This window comes from Amblyraja radiata, chromosome 1 (genome assembly GCF_010909765.2).
Source record: "Amblyraja radiata isolate CabotCenter1 chromosome 1, sAmbRad1.1.pri, whole genome shotgun sequence".
In the NCBI taxonomy this organism is placed as follows: domain Eukaryota; kingdom Metazoa; phylum Chordata; class Chondrichthyes; order Rajiformes; family Rajidae; genus Amblyraja; species Amblyraja radiata.
Genome location: NC_045956.1, coordinates 182,055,423 through 182,067,835, shown reverse-complemented (window position 1 = coordinate 182,067,835; position 12,413 = coordinate 182,055,423). Strand labels below are relative to the sequence as shown.

Sequence of the window (12,413 nt, the reverse complement as noted above, 5' to 3'; positions counted from 1 at the left end):
TCTATTGTCATTTAGGGGCCCTCCACGCACACAGGGAACAATGGCACATTCTGGGACCTCTCGTAGAGTAATGCCCCTGTCCCACTTAGGAAACCTGAACGGAAACCTCTGGAGACTTTGCGCCCCACCCTAAGCTTCCGTGCGGTTCCCGGAGGTTTTTGTCAGTCTCCCCACCTGCTTCCACTACCTGCAACCTCCGGCAACCACCTGCAGCCTCCGGGAACCGCACGGAAACCTTGGGTGGGGCGCAAAGTCTCCAGAGGTTTGCGTTCAGGTTTCCTAAGTGGGACAGGGGCAATAGGGCAGCAGCATGGAGTAACTGACGCAGAAGGCCGGCGTAACTCAGCTGGGACAGGCGGCAGCGTCTCTGGAGAGACGGAATGGGTGACATTCCGGGTCGAGACCCTTCTTCAGACTACGGCTGATCTCCGGTTTAAACCAGCGTCTGCTGTCCCTTCCTGCAACATAGAGTGATACAGTGCGGAAACAGGCCCTTCGGCCCGACTTGCCCCCACTGGCCGACATGTCCCATCGACACTGGTCCCATCTGCCTTCATTCGGCCGATATCCCTCCAAACCTGTCCTATCCATGTACCTGTCTTAATTGCTTCTTAAACGTTGCGATAGTCCCTGCCTCAACTGCCTCCTCCTGCAGCTCGTTCCACACACACCCACGCACACTTTGTGCTCCATTCTGTCAACATATGACAGTCCCGCCATCCCGGGAATTAACCTTGTGAACCTACGCCGCACTCCCTCAATGGCAAGACTGGACCAAACGCAGGCAGGTGGGACTAGTGTAGCTGGGACATTGTTGGGCGGTGTGGGCAAGTTGGGCCGAAGGGCCTGGTTTCCACACTGTATCACTCTGTGGCTCTAGATTGTTAGTGCAGTGAGTTGGAACAATATGTGCTTCTTGGGTCAGAAGCTTGTGGATTCTGCATCTTTCACTAGGTGTGCATAACGTCAATGATCAAGGAGGCGTTGCTTTTCATTGCCATTGTGATGAGATGAGGTGTTAGCCTGAAAGTTCAGCGCGGAAACAGTCCCTTCGGCCCACCGGGTCCGCGCCGACCAGCGATCACCCCGTACACTAGCTCTGTCCTACACACAATTTACAATCTTACAGGGCAGCTCAGAGACGCAGCAGCAACAGCTCCAGAGACCCGGGTTCGATCCTGACTACAGGCGCTGTCTGTACGGAGTTTGCACGTTCTCTCCGTGACCCGGGTTGGTTTTCCCCAGGTCCTTCGGTTTCCTCCCACACTCTAAAGACGTGCAGGTTTGTAGGTTAATTGGCTTGGTATAAGTGTAAAGTGTAGGGTGGCGTTAGTGTGCGGGGATCGCTGGTCGGCGCAGACTCGGTTGGGACGAAGGGCCTGTTTCCGCGCTGTATCCCTAAACCTCTTCTCGAGTCCACACACAAGATTAGAAGCTGTTCAGCCAGAGCTGAACACACTTCTCGGCGTCTGCATACAATGGTGTCTGTCCTGTCGCTTGTTGTGCGTGGCGGTGGAAATATTGGTGGAAACAGGGCCGCGACGTGAACGCTCTTCCCTTGACCCCCACCATCTCTAAAGTCAACTAAACCAATTAACCTACAAACCTGCATGCCTTTGGGATGAGGGAAGACAGCGAAACTCCGGGAGGAAAGCCACCCACGCAGGTCACGGGGGGAACGCTCAAACTCCGTACAGACAGCACCCGTGGTCAGGGCCAAACCTGGGTCTCTGGCGCTGTGAGGCAGCAACTCTAACCCTGCGCCACCGTGCCTCCCTGAGGAACTTTTCCAATGAGTTGCTTTTGTTGCGTGCTAACCAGTCAGCGGAAAGAACGGAGGTGAGAGATTGAGAGAGACAGAGAGAGAGAGAGCAAGAGCAGGAGAAGGAAGGGCAGAGAGAGAGACAGGTGAGATAGAGAGAGAGAAACATAGAGAGCAAGAGAGACAAGAGCGAGAGAGACAGGGAGAGAGAGTCTGAAGAAGGGTTTCGGCCCGAAACGTCGCCTATTTCCTTCGCTCCATAGATGCTGCTGCACCCGCTGAGTTTCCCCAGCAATTTTGTGTACCAGCGGAAAGAACAATATATGATTACAATCGAGCCGTCCACTCTGTACAGATAGACAATAGACAATAGACAATAGGTGCAGGAGTAGGCCATTCGGCCCTTCGAGCCAGCACCGCCATTCAATGTGATCATGGCTGATCATCCCCAATCAGTACCCCGTTCCTGCCTTCTCCCCATATCCCCTGACTCCGCTATTTTTAAGAGCCCTATCTAGCTCTCTCTTGAAAGCATCCAGAGAACCTGCCTCCACCGCCCTCTGAGGCAGAGAATTCCACAGACTCACCACTCTCTGTAAGAAAAGGTGTTTCCTCGTCTCCGTTCTAAATGTCTTACTCCTTATTCTTAAACTGTGGCCCCAGGTTCTGGACTCCCCCAACATTGGGAACATGTTTCCTGCCTCTAGCGTGTCCAAGCCCTTAACAATCTTGATAAAGGGAATAACGTTCAGTACAAGATACAGTCCAGTAAAGTCCTATTAAAGATAGTCTGATGGTCCCCAATGAGGTAGATGTTGCCTCTGGACCACTGGCTAGTTGCCCAAATGCGGGAATGTAGGACACGAGCAAGTTGGGCCGAATGGCCTCTTTCCGTGCTGTTTGACTACATTTGACCTCATCCTCTCGCGCTCCAATCTCAGTTTGGTTTGTTATCTCGAGTACCGAGGAACAGTGAAAAGCCTTCGTTGCGTTCTAATGTCTCGACCCGAAACGTCACCCGTTCCTTCTCTCCAGAGATGCTGCCTGTCCCGCTGAGTTACTCCAGCATTTTGTGTCTATGAGCGGAAAGACTATGCACTAATTTGAGGAAGTGCATTCTTGCTATTGAGGGAGTGCAGCGTAGGTTTACAAGGTTAATTCCCGGGATGGTGGGACTGTCATATGTTGAGAGAATGGAGCAGCTGGGCTTGTACACTCTGGAGTTTAGAAGGATGAGAGGGAATTTCATTGAAACATATAAGATTGTTAAGGGCTTGGACACGCTAGAGGCAGGAAACATGTTCCCGATGTTGGGGGAGTCCAGAACCAGGGGCCACAGTTTAAGAATAAGGGGTAAGCCATTTAGAACGGAGACGAGGAAACACTTTTTCTCACAGAGAGTGGTGAGTCTGTGGAATTCTCTGCCTCAGAGGGCGGTGGAGGCCGGTTCTCTGGATGCTTTCAAAAGAGAGCTAGATAGGGCTCTTCAAAATAGCGGAGTCAGGGGATGTGGGGAGAAGGCAGGAACGGGGTACTGATTGGGGATGACCAGCCATGATCACATTGAATGGCGGTGCTGGCTCGAAGGGCCAAATGGCCTACTCCTGCACCTATTGTCCATTGTCAAATTCATCCAGCAAGTACAACAGGTAGAGCAAAGGGGAAGATACAGAGTGCAGAATATAGTTCTCAGCATTGTAGCGCATCAGTTCCACAGACAAAGTCCAATGTCCGCATTGGGGTAGAGGTGAATTGGACAGTACCCTAGCTTATGGAAGGCCCGTTCAGAAGCCTGATAACAGAGGGGAAGAAGCTGTTCCTGAGTCTGGTGTTGCGCGCTTTCAAGCTTCTGTCCCTTCTGCCGGACGGGAGAGGGGGGGGGGGAGAAGGAATGACCGGGGTGGGACAAGCGTTGCCCCAAAACACCATTACTTCAAGTCTCAAGAATGTCTTTTGTTGAAAGAATTCAAATCGTTTTCTCGTGCTTTCCCTTTTTCTTTATTCGCCTGCCTTTTATGTGGAGGAAATAGTTTGGTTGTAGGTCGGGGGGGAGTGGGGGGGGGGGGGCTTATCAGTTTTGCTGTGTGGGACCTAATCATTTGTGAAAGTCTCATTGCAACGTTTTCCAGCTCAGCTCAGCTCCCCCATTGTGACTGCTCAACCTTCTTACCCTTTTACATTGGTGGTGAGACCATGATAGAGTGCCAGTGAAGTGTCTGATTGTGATCTCAGTTACAGCCTCATTGTACCTTCAGCTGGTGGGCTGTGGAGAAGCCTGCATCACCCTATTGTCCTGTCTGAAGGACCGGGCGTAAGTCTATCCTCTCCCTTTGTGCCACCAGCTCCTCAGGAAACTCCAGCAGCGCACAATTTAGTACAAAGTCCTTTTTGAGTGTTCCTTTAAAAGCTCCTGATTTTTCACCCGCTCTCTCTCTCTCTCTCTCTGTCACTCTGTCACTCTCCCTCTCCCTATCTCTTGCTCTCTCTCTCTCTCTCTCTCTCTGTCACTCTTCCTTTCTCTTGCTCTCTCTCTCTCTCTCTCCCTCTCCCTTTCTCTCCCTCTCTCTTTCCCTCCCTCTCTCTCTGTCTCCGTCTCCCTCTCCATTTCCCTCCTTCTCTCTCTCTGACTGTCACTCTCTCTCTGCCTCAGACTCTCGCTTTGTGACTCTCTCCCTCTCTCTCTCCCTCTCCCTCTTCCTTTCTCTCCCTCTCTCTCTCTCTCTCTCACTGTCACTCTCTTCTCTCCCTCTCGCTCTGTGTGTCTCTCTCTCTCTTTCTCTCTTTCTCTCTCTGCTCTCTCTCTCTCTCTCTCTCTCTGTTTCTCTCATGTGTCTCCCGATCTCTCGTCTGTCTCTCTCTCTCGCTTTCTCTCCCCCAGACTCGCTCTCCCTCTCTCATTCTTGCTCTCACTGTCTCTCTCTCTCTCTGTTTCTCTCACTGTGTCTCTCGATCTCTCGCCTCTGTCTCTCTCTCTCTCTCTCTCTTTCTCTCCCTCAGACACTCTCCCTCTCTGTCTCTCTCCCTCTGTCTCTTTCTCTCTCTCCCTGTCTCTCTCGCTCTTGTCTCTCTTGCTCTCTCTGTTTCTCTGTCTCTCTATCTCACCTGTCTCTCTCTCTCTGCCCTTCCTTCTCCTGCTCTTGCTCTCTCTCTCTCTCTCTCTCTCAATCTCTCACCTCCGTTTCTCTCTCTCTCTCTCTCTTGTCAGTGGGATTCTCTGCCTCAGAGGGCGGTGGAGGCCAGTTCTCTGGATGCTTTCAAGAGAGAGCTAGATAGGGCTCTTAAAGATAGCGGAGTCAGGGGATATGGGGAGAAGACAGGAACGGGGTACTGATTGGGGATGATCATTGAATGGCGGTGCTGGCTCGCAGGGCCGAATGGCCTCCTCCTGCACCTATTGTCTACTGTCTGTTGTTCCCTCTCTCTCCCGCCTCTCAGCCTCTTGTTCCTTGTCTCTCTAACCCTTCTAATTACAGGATTGTTCAGTCTTTTACACGCTCGATCCTATCCTGGGGTTAAAGGAGTCCCGTGCGAACAAAAATATCCATCAGCTTTGCCTCCCAACGTTTCCTTCCAGTCTCCGCACTCCGTTAATGCGAGAGCGGTTTAATCGGAAGGTGATTATGGCAATGCTCCAGAATGGATGTTTTCAACTATGTTGTTAAGCTGGAAAGAGTGCAGAGAAGATTTACGATGATGTTGCCAGGACTCGAGGACCTGAGCTGCAGGGAGAGGTTGGGACAGGCTGGGACTATCCCGTGGCTATCTTTGATAGGACGTTATTGGCATAAAGTGACTTTAAGTGACTTAAATAGGTGCAGGAGTAGGCCAATCGGCCCTTCGAGCCAACACTTTGACCTGATTATTTGACTTGACTTGATTATTTCTTTCTTTGGTGCATTTGATCAGTTTGGTTTAGTTCAGTTTCAGTTTAGTTTATTGTCACGTGTACCGAGGTTCAGTGAAAAGGTTTTGTTGCGTGCTATCCAGTCAGCGGAAAGACAGTACCTGATTACAATCGAGCCGTCATTTGCTGGAGAAACTCAGCGGGTGAGGCAGCATCTGTGGAGCGAAGGAAATAGGTGAAGTTTCGGGTCGATACCCTTCTTCACAAGAATGGTCTCGACCCGAAACGTCACCTATTCCTTCTCTCCAGAGATGCTGCCTGACCCGCTGTGTTACTCCAGCATTTTGTGTATATCTTCGGTGCTTATAGGCCTTTGATGTCCCTCGGACTATCCTTGACTGGACTTTGTTGGCTTTACCTTGCACTAAAGGTTGTTCTCCTATCATGCATCTATACATTGTAAATGGCTCGATAGTGATCCTGTATTGTCTTTCTGCTGAAGATAGACATAAAATACTGGAGTAACTCAGCGGGATGGGCAGCATCTCTGGAGAGAAGGAATGGGTGACGTTTCGCGTCGAGACCCTTCTTCAGTCTGAACCCCCTTCTTTCTGGTGACTGGTTAGCTCGCAACTAAAGGGTCTGTCCCACTTGTGCGTCATTTACTCGACAGGCTGGTAGTGACAGTCACGTGAAAATCGTCTAGCAGTACGACAGTCGCGCACCAAGTGCTCATGAGCGCCCTGCTCCTTTTGGGAGCCATTTGTGATGTCATTCGTACTTAGTCCGATCTCCATGGCAAGGGTTTTCCCAGTGAAAATGTTTCAAAACTACGTGCGTTTTATACCCGGGTGGTCACGTGGTGCGGCGCTCAAATGGCGTTCAAATGGCGCGCCGACGGCGTACGGCATGGTTACGGACGGTGACGCACGGTGACGCATAATAAATGAGCATAGGCAATGTTCGTGCGTAACCATGCGTCACCAGGCGCTACACGTACACCGTCAGTACGTCAGCATTTGAGCATTCCAAAATCCTGTCACGGCATACGCCACCACGCCACACCACGCGCCATGCGCGCGACAGGACACGACACGCCAACCAATTTATAGGATGTCACGTAAATGACAGGCAAATGACGCCCAAGTGTGACAGGCCCTTAAAGCTTTTCACTGTACCTCGGCACATGTGACAATGATCTAAAACTGAACTTAAAACGGAACTGAACTCTTTGTGCTGCTGCAGTAAGAATTTCATCGTTCCATTGTCAGTACATTTGACGATGAAACGCTCTTGACTACGACTCTTACTCTTAGATGCGCAAAGGGCCTGTCCCACTGGGCGATGTTTTTCGGCGACTGCCGGCGTCATTGACTGGCGTATCAGGGTCGCCGAAAGATTTTGAACATTTCAAAATCCAGCGGCGGCAAAAAAAAATGTTGCGACACTCGGGGAGACGCCGCGCGCCGATACGTCGTCGTCACGCCAAGACTTTTCCGGTAACCCGATACGTCAGTGACCTGATGCTGGCAGTCGCCGAAAAAATCAGCAAGCGGGAACAGGCCCTTTAGGCATCTTCGGATGCCACCCTTTTGCGAGTAAGAGTCGCGGTCAAGAGCGTTTCATCGTCAAATGTACCGACAATGGAACGATGAAATTCTTACTTGCAGCAGCACAAAGACTTCAGTTCAGTTTTAAGTTCAGTTTTAGATTATTGTCACATGTGCCGAGGTATAGTGAAAAGCTTTAAGGGCCTGTCCCACTTGTAAAGGTTTTGCAGTTGCGATATCGGGCGGGGAGAGGCAGAGCACATTCTGGCGGTGTTTGTGGTGCGCTGAGAGATTTCCACTGGGCATTATGTGCCCCATAAGCAGTTGAAGAAACTGCTGCCGACTCGGCTGTTAGCGGTTGCCAGGGAACTCTGATCTTCCAACATTATGTCAATCATGCTTTAGGATACAATACAATACAAATTTATTTGTCATTTGAGCCCCAGTGAGACTCAAACGAAATTCTTGGGGTTGTTACAACACTTGTTTTCTTTGCATGCGATTCTGTTTTGAAAGTGCTGCGAGTGCTGACCCTATTAGTTTTGTTTAAAGAGATTTGTCCCTTTCCCTTCTAAGCCGCAGCGAGCTAAGTAGCTGAAGGGCCTTTAGCCGCTAAACCCTGAATGGATTCTCCTTCCGCAAAGTCGGGGCGGGCCGATTGAAAGAGGCATCGGCTGGCAGCGAGGCCTCCGGCCGCTGGCGCCTGGCGTTCCCCAGTGACACGATCCCCCGTCGCTCCCAGTCCCGGCCGCTTCCGTTCCCTCAGCGCCGACGGCGTGGGAGCTTTCCGTCACTCCCAGTGTCCTGTCGAGCACACGCTTCCATCTCCTGGGCGTGTTGCCCCTCCCCCCCCCCCCCCCCCCCCCAACTCCCCCTACCCCAGAAAGAAGGATACAACAGTGGATGTGGAGAGGATGTTTCCACCAGTGGGAGAGTCCATTCATTCATTCATTCATTCATTCATTCATTCATTCATTCATTCATTCATTCATTCATTCGTTCATTCATTCATTCATTCATTCGTTCATTCATTCACTGGGAGAGTCTAGGACTAGAGGGCACAGCCTCAGAATTAAAGGATGTTCCTTCAGAGAGGAAGATGAGGGAAAATGTCTTTAGTCAGAGGGTGGTGAATCTTTGGAATTCATTGCCACTGTGGAGGCCAAGTCATCAGAAATTTTTAAGGCGGAGATTGATAGATTATTGAAGGTACACAAAAGTGCTGGAGAAACTCAGCGGGTGCAGCAGCATCTATGGAGCGAAGGAAATAGGCGACGTTTCAGGCCGAAACCCTTCTTCAGACTACATTCGGCCCGAAACGTTGCCTATTTCCTTCGCTCCATAGATGCTGCTGCACCCGCTGAGTTTCTCCAGCTTTTTTGTCTACCTTCGATTTTCTAGCATCTGCAGTTCCTTCTTAAACACATTGATAGATTATTGACCAGTACAGGTGCCAGGGGTTATGGGGAGAAGGCAGGAGAATGGGGTTGAGAGGGAACGATAGATCACCCAGGATTGAATGGCAGAGTAGACTCGATGGGCCGAATGGTGCAGTTCCACTCCTGTGAATTTATGAACATTTTATCAGTTCAGTTCAGGTCTGAAAAAGGGTTCCGACTCGAAACGTCACCCATTCCTTCTCTCCAGAGATGATACAATACAATACAATGATACAATTTGTTTGTTGTCATTTGAACCTCATTGAGGTTCAAACAAAATTTGATGCTGCCTCTCCCGCTGAGTTACTCCAGCATTTTGTGTCTTTCTTTAGTTCAGTTCAGCGTAGTTTATTGTCACGTGTACCGAGGTACTGTGAAAAGCTTGTGTTGCGTGCTATCCAGTCAGTGGAAAGGCAATACATGATTACAATCGTTCCGTCCACAGTGTACAGATACATGATAAGGGAATAACGTTTAGTTCAAGGTAAAGCCAACAAAGTCCGATCAAGGATAGTCCGAGGGTCACCAATAAGGTAGATGGTAGTTAGAAACATAGAAAATAGGTGCAGGAGGAGACCATTCGGCCCTTCGAGCCAGCACCGCCATTCATTGTGATCATGGCTGATCATCCCCAATCGATAACCCGTGCCTGCCTTCTCCCCGTATCCCTTGACTCCACTAGCCCCTAGAGCTCTATCTAACTCTCTCTTAAATCCATCCAGTCACTTGGCCTCCACTGCCCTCTGTGGCAGGGAATTCCACAAATTCACAACTCTCTGGGTGAAAACGTTTTTTCCTCACCTCAGTCTTAAATGACCTCCCCTTTATTCTAAGACTGTGGCCCCTGGTTCTGGACTCGCCCAACATTGGGAACATTTTTCCTGCATCTAGCTTGTCCACAGAAAGATAGAAATACAGCACTGCTCGCTGGCTGTGGTGGGACGATTCATGTGCGACTTCCCTCGCTGTATTGTCACGTGCGGCAAGGCACAGTGAGATTCTTTGCTTGCCTACACAATGTATAGAAATAACAGGCACCTACAGTGCTGACAAAGTTACAAAGCACGCCAGCTCACCCCCTCCGCTTTGTTCCCCTCCCCCCCTCGCAGTGGTCCTCCACGCCCTCCACGCCCTATTGTGTACAGTTCTGGTCCCCTAATTTGAGGAAGGACATTCTTGCTATTGAGGGAGTGCAGCGTAGGTTTACAAGGTTAATTCCCGGGATGGCGGGACTGTCATATGCTGAGAGAATGGAGTGGCTGGGCTTGTACACTCTGGAGTTTAGAAGGATGAGAGGTGATCTTATTGAAACATATAAGATTGTTAAGGGCTTGGACACACTAGAGGCAGGAAACATGTTCCCGATGTTGGGGGAGTCCAGAACCAGGGGCCACAGTTTACTCCTTAAAGCCATTTAGAACGGAGACGAGGAAACACTTTTTCTCACAGAGAGTGGTGACTCTGTGGAATTCTCTGCCTCAGAGGGCAGTGGAGGCAGGTTCTCTGGATGCTTCATCCCACATCCCCTGACTCCGCTATTTTTAAGAGCCCTATCTAGCTCTTGAAAGCATCCAGAGAACCGGCCTCCACCGCCGTCTGAGGCAGAGAATTCCACAGACTCCCAACTCTCTGTGAGAAAAAGTGTTTCCTCATCTCCGTTCTAAATGGCTTACTCCTTATTCTTCAACTGTGGCCCCTGGTTCTGGACTCCCCCTGTGGTTGCGTGCTAACCATTGAATGGCGGTGCTGGCTCGAAGGGCCGAATGGCCCACTCCTGCACCTATTGTCTATTGTGCCAATGCACAGAAGTTGGACGTTCAGATAAAGACCGAGGACCTAACCTTAAGACGTCAGAGGATTATGGAGCCACTCGAGGTTGAGGCGACCCTGAGACAAAAGGCAAGATTGTAAATAGTTGCGGAGAAAGAAAAATGGCCTCTCATTAAAATCGCCCGCAATCCCGTGTCATTTAGACTTTAATTCCCCTTTTGTGTATTTTTTTTTGTTGTCGTCAAAAACGGCTACAGTTTGTTCTTTGCTGTGAAAGGAGGCAGGAACTAATCGCGAACATTCGCCACCTTCTTGTAGAGAAAGTTGTATTCTCGCTGCGGGGGGGGATGTGGAGTCACCGGACCCGGCCACTGGGAAATCTCTGCTACTGTCTTGCTGTTCATTTCAATACCCAATGTACAAGGGACGGGAAAAAAGACCGAATGGTTCACACGCCTGCCTCCCATTCACAGATTAACTCCACGGAGCAACCTTCAGGGGAGTCAATGGACACACTCAGCATGGAGACTGGCCCCTCGGCTCTCCGAATCCAAGCCAACCATCCACAATGTCCACTTGCACTAATCCTGCATTTAGTTTCCTTTACCCATTCCTTCTCTCTACGGATGCTGCCAGTCCCGCTGAGTTACTCCTGCATTTTGTGTCTGCGATGTAAACCAGCATCTGCAGTTCCTTCCCACACTTTAGTTTAGTTTAGAGATACAGTTTGCATCGACTAGCGTGAATACCGTTTAGTGCAAGGTCAAGCCAGTTAAGTCTTATCAAAGATAGTCCGGGGTAGACAAAAATGCTGGAGAAACTCAGCGGGTGAGGCAGCATCTATGGAGCGAAGGAATAGGTGACGTTTCGGATCGAAACGTCACCTATTCCTTCGCTCCATAGATGCTGCCTCACCCGCTGAGTTTCTCCAGCATTTTTGTCTACCTTCCATTTTTCCAGCAACTGCAGTTCTTTCTTAAAGATAGTCCGAGGATCTTCAATAAGGTAGATGGGAAGTCAGGACCGCTCTCTAGTTGTGGTAGGATGGTTCAGTTGCCTGATAACAGCTGGGAAGAAACTGTCCCTGAATCTGGAGGTGTGCGTTTTCACACTTCTGTACCTCTTGCCCGATGGGAGAGGGGAGAAGAGGGAGTGGCCGGGGGTGAGACTGGTCCTTGATGATGCTGCTGGCCTTGCCGAGGCAGCGTGAGGTGTAGATGGAGTCGATGGAAGGGAGGTTGGTTTGTGTGATGGTCTGGGCTGTGTCCACAGTTCGCTGCAATTTCTTGCGGAGCTGTCCCCAAACCGTGCTGTGATGCATTCCGATAAAATTCTTCCTGCGGCGCATCATAATTTACGGGGGCGTGCGACTGGTCCTTGATTGTGCTGCTGGCCTTGCCGAGGCAGCGCGAGGGTTCGGGGGAGTGGGGGAAGTGGGGTTGTCAATAGACAATAGAAAATAGGTGCAGGAGTAGGCCATTCGGCCCTTCGAGCCAGCACCGTCATGGCTGATCATCCCCAATCAGTACTCGGTTCCTGCCTTCTCCCCATATCCCCTGACTCCACTATTTTTAAGAGCCCTATCTAGCTCTCTCTTGAAAGCATCCAGAGAGCCGGCCTCCACCGCCCTCTGAGGCAGAGAATTCCAAAGACTCACCATTCTCTGTGAGAAAAAGTGTTTCCTCGTCTCCGTTCTAAATGGCTTACTCCTTATTGTTAAACTGTGGCCCCTGGTTCTGGACTCCCCCAACATCGGGAACATGTTTTCTGCCTCTAGTGTGTCCAAGACCTTAACAATCTAATATGTTTCAATGAGATACCCTCTCATCCTTCTAAACCCCAGAGTGTACAAGCCCAGCCGCTCCATTCTCTCAGCATATGAGAGATATGAATATGTCATTGGCGTACGAGGCCTTTCGTGTTCTAGCTCTCCGCCATTCCGAAAACGTTTTCGTGCGATCCCGCGCGGGTACCCGTTCGCGGCGTTCAGCCAATTGGGCTCCACCGTGACCAGTCGGGGTGAAGGGGTTAGTTCCCACGGGACATGG

The 12,413-nt window shown here is 50.5% G+C and overlaps 1 protein-coding gene across 1 annotated transcript in view; it reads left to right on the top strand.

The window, feature by feature from the left end:
* The window catches only part of exoc6b (exocyst complex component 6B), a 495,523-nt gene that overhangs the window by 388,905 nt on the left and 94,205 nt on the right, over window positions 1–12,413 (top strand). The gene's annotated exons all lie outside the window — the stretch shown is intronic.